Source organism: Ursus americanus, chromosome 5 (assembly GCF_024610735.1).
Source record: "Ursus americanus isolate L20-20 chromosome 5, mUrsAme1.1.p, whole genome shotgun sequence".
In the NCBI taxonomy this organism is placed as follows: Eukaryota; Metazoa; Chordata; class Mammalia; order Carnivora; family Ursidae; genus Ursus; species Ursus americanus.
The window spans coordinates 75,581,765-75,586,331 of record NC_142131.1 but is presented as its reverse complement, the minus strand read 5'-3'; the positions used below and the strand labels follow the sequence as shown (position 1 = coordinate 75,586,331).

General features: G+C 44.3%; 1 pseudogene; it reads right to left on the bottom strand.

Moving 5' to 3' along the window:
- Window positions 1–2,326: 2,326 nt before the first annotated feature.
- Window positions 2,327–2,427, bottom strand: LOC123790627 (U6 spliceosomal RNA; annotated as a pseudogene).
- Between the last annotated feature and the right edge of the window lie 2,140 nt (window positions 2,428–4,567).

Below are 4,567 nucleotides of genomic sequence, written 5' to 3'. Positions count from 1 at the left end.
AAGCCATATCAAATTAAACTTGGTGACTCAGTGATGTTAGGCATAAAAAAGGGACCAAAGCTTAGTTTTCCCACTCACTTTTCATTAGTGGGAGGCCTTAGAGAAGATCTAGAAGCCTCCAAAATTCTCTAGGAAGGACACAAAATTTTGCTCTAGGTTAGGGCAGAGAGTGGGGGACTTTCCATGTAGCTGAAGGCTGCAAGGCAGAGTCCCTGGGCCAGGACACAGGAGACACATATTGGGGAGGAAAAACTTTCCCCTACCCTTCAAAATTCTTCTGGCTGGTCTAAGAATCAAGTTGACATTAGTAAGTTAATTTTGTACTTATAGGAAATCCACATAAACTTGAGATTTCAAAGACAGTGAGACAGAATGAGATATCTATATCTATATCTAGATATAGATATAGATATCATCCTGAACTAAGGAGAAGGGGTAGGGATCTGGGACTTCGAAGGGAGGGAATGCAATTCACAGGGAGATAAAAGAAATAAATGTTTGATAAACAAATGTTTGCTGGGCCACTCAGAAACAATGGGACAGAGAGAGGACTTTGGTCAAACAGGCCTTGGTAGGTTCCTCCCTGTCTATCACGCCTAGTTCCTATTATAATGTAGTGATCTATGGTGATCGCTCTTTCCCTGGAACAGGTCCTCTATGCCTAAATTCTTTTAGGTGGTTAAGGGGAAGGTCAGGGTTTCTTCTGGAGTCTTTTGGGCCTTAATCGTTTCAGCTTGAAATAATCGGCATGCCAAAGTGGCTTATCTTGGGGTGCCTTACCCTTGGCCCCTACACACGCAAGTCTTCCAGGGGCCAAGTAAGCCAATGAACACTGCTAAGCCCAGAGCAAGCCCAAGAGACCAAACCACAAATTATACCAGGTACCATAACTGTAAGTGTAAATTTATGCTATAAATGTCGGCATAGGGAGAAGTGACCAGTCCAACTTGGGTGGTTGATGTAGAGATCAGAGAAGCAAAACGATACCACCTAGATCAGAGATCTCTTCTCCACTGCCATGAGTGAGTGCCCCCATCTGAGGGCAGGGGTGGCAGATGGGAGGCTTTCTGAAAGCCTGGCCTTTTTCCAGCCCGGGAGTCCGCAGCAGAAATCTGGCTCTATCTCCTGTGTGATCCTGGCCGGGGGCTCTGCCTTGCAGTCTTCAAAAGAGATACTACTTCAAGAAATACCTCAAAGTCCCAGACAGATTTGCTAGATTGCACTAAAAATTTTCCCTCTGCTACTAGCTGGTGGGTGCTTGTGAGCACTATCGGAAGAATTAAAGTCATGATAAAAAAAAATGTACATTTTCTCTGCCCATCTGAGCGAAGGGTGAGAAATTTACAGCTCCAAGAAATCAATAAAACACTTAAAAAACCCAAACTAGATAGCGTGCCAAATGATAGTCACAACATTTAGGGAAAGAAAACCCTTGGGACAGTTTTAGACATTTTTTAAAATTCTAGAAACGTGTTGAGAAAATGGTATATACCCTGGGGTGTTGATTCTCACTGGTATCTTACCAGGTAGGGAGGAATAAGTACGATTCCTAAGGCAGGTGCATGCAGAGGTGAGAGCATAGGCACTGGGCTTCACTCCTCGCTCCCCCACTCTCTGCCCTGGAGCTCGGGCTAGACGCTGGACGCTTCAGTGTCCTCCTCGGAAGGTGGGAGGATCTAACAGCTCCTCTGGGTGGTTTTAATATACATAAACGGTTTAGTAAGTGCTCATAAATATTCACTCTCATTAAAAAATGTGAACTATCTATTGCCTTGTGTGAGGTCATAAACCGGAGGGAACCACCGGGGAGTAGGTAGACGGCGGGTGTCCCGAGAGAGGGGCTTCTCTGTGAGAGTCCTAGGTCTGTGTACTTGCCGTACTTTATTCTGAATGTGCACATTCTTCAGTAGATGGTGAATCATGATTTCACCTGGTTAGGAACGAGCCAAAAAAAAAAAAAAAAAAAGACAATGCTATGAATGGGTCATTAACATGAATGGGTCATTAACGAGAATCCCATTGCATTTGATCATATTAAATGCCACTTTCAGAGGTCAGAATAAGATCATGAAACATAATAAACCAGTTACGGAGTAGCTTAGTATTTATGTTTTTAATGTCACGGTAGAGCTCATCTCGCGGCTAGGTATAGTTGCCTCCAATATTTAAGTATTCCCTGTAAGCTGGTTTCCATCTCTCACACAGAAATGTGTCTGAATCTTTGAAAAAAAAATCCACTGGCCTGATCTTTTTAAAAACCATTCACTTATTTATTTTTAAAATTCCAGTATAAATGTACAGTGTTATATTAGTTTCAGGAGTACACAAAAATATGGGATACTTCACAATTTATGTACCATCCTTGCACATCCTTGCTAATCTTCTGTGTATTGTTCTAGTTTTTAAGAATTTTAAGAAAAGATTTATTTGAGAGAGAGAGAGAGAGACAGAGCACGAGTGCTAGGGACAAAGGAAGAGGGAGAGAGAATCTCAAGCAGACTCCATGCTGAGCATGGAGCCTGATGCGAGGCTCCGTCTCATGACCCTGAGATCCTGAACTGAGCCAAACCCAAGAGTCGGATGCTTAACCCACTGGGCCACCCAGGTGCCCCTACTTTCCAATTTTAGATTCTGTGGCCCTCAAGCAAGCACGCTGGCATGATCTCTTCAAGGTCATGGTCTCCCTCAGTTTTTGCTTACGGTTTTTCGTTAAGAAAAAAACCCCTCCTTTTATTTGTAATAAAACCACCTCTTTCAAGCACAGGTGTTTTCCTTTGTTATTTTACCAACAATGAAATGAGAAAAGACATATTTTTATTTCAATGATGCAGACTCATCTTGAAAATGAGATCTTTTGATCGTAACCTAGCAAATGAAATCAACTATTTACAGAAACACAGAAGACACTCTTCTTTCTACCCCAGTGAAACAACATAGATGATTTCTTAAAATGATTGCATGCCGTCTCTCCCTGTGAAACCCAGAGCCCTGTCTCAGGAGCTAAAGTCTGGGGATCGTCGTCTGGGACAAAATTTCCCAGCAAGGCTTCTGCGCTTTTCTGAGATGTGGTTAAGCATAGCGCTGAATATAGATATTCTGGTCCTTACTTTTCCCCGGTGAATTAAGGAAACAAGCTCTAGATGATGAGTCATTTTTTTTTTAAAGATTTCATTTATCTATTTGACAGAGACAGCCAGCGAGAGAGGGAACACAAGCAGGGGGAGTGGGAGAGGAAGAAGCAGCCTCATAGCGGAGGAGCCTGATGCAGGGCTCGATCCTATAACGCCGGGATCACGCCCTGAGCCGAAGGCAGACGCTTAACCGCTGCGCCACCCAGGCGCCCGACGAGTCATTTTTAATTGAGCGCTTGTATACGCAGCACCCTTCCTGGGAAGAAGGAAAGAAAGAAAAAGAGAAACAGGCAGACAATATTGCCGGACAATTTTTCCCGTGTCTCTTGCGTTTCTGCCCGTCTTGTGAGCAGAGCCACCAAGTGACTTTGTTTTGGGCTATCTTTTCGGTGATGTTTGGATACCAACAGCCTTGGAAGACAGAAGCAGGGTCTCCCTCTGGAACAGAGTTGGCAGGTGAAAGGCCCTTATAAAAAGCTGGGTTCCTGCAAACACACCTGTTCACCTGAAAATAAAGAGTGACAACAAGGCACAAATGTGTGCGTATTTGGGATAAGAATTGCAGTTTGTGGAGCATAGATTCAGGTAGAATAGTGTCCAAATAGTGTCCCACTTGCAGGGTGAAAGAAGAGGTTTTTAAAAAAGATTCATTTATTTCAGAGAGGAGGAGGGGAGAAAGGAAAGGGAGAGAGAATCCTCAAGCAGACTGTCCTCTGAGCATGGAGCCCGACTCAGGGCTCAATCTCAAGACCCTGAGCTGAAACCAAGAGTCGGAAGCTTAGCTGACAAAGCCACCCAGGTGCCCTGAAAGCAAGAGGTTTTTATGAGGAGAAGGTAAGGGGGCAGCTACATGAGTTGAAGAAAAGGAAGAAAGAAAAAAGCTTCCTGTGGGTATTAACAAGCTAAGCGACTCTGGGTTAGACATTGGCTACTGATTTTATCTTCGAAAAGTCGACAACTCTCAGTCTTGGCATCAGGACGTCCTTTCTTTTGCTGACTTTCCCGGCAATTGCTTGAAACAATTGCCCTTCTGCCCACTCCAAAGGTGGGAAAGGCAATCTCTCTGCAATACCAGCTCTGGCTCTATTTTAAAATGGCTGCAGTCATGTCAACTTTTCACACACTTCCCTGTGTGCAGGTGTCCCCTGAGTCCCTCTGCATTGCCCTCTGGGAACTGGGGCTCAGGGAATTGGCATAAGAAAATGCAAATAATGGGGCATCTGAGTGGCTCAGTCATTTGAGCAACCAACTCTTGATTTGGGCTCAGGTCATGACCTCAGGATTGTGAGACTGAGCCCCAAGTTGGCTCCGACTGGAGCCTGCTTAGGATTCTCTCTCTCCCTCTTCCTCTGACCCTTCTCGTGTCTCCCCATCCCCCCCCCACTAAAAATAAATAAATAAATGAAATGCAAATATTTTGGCAATTGCCATTGCTG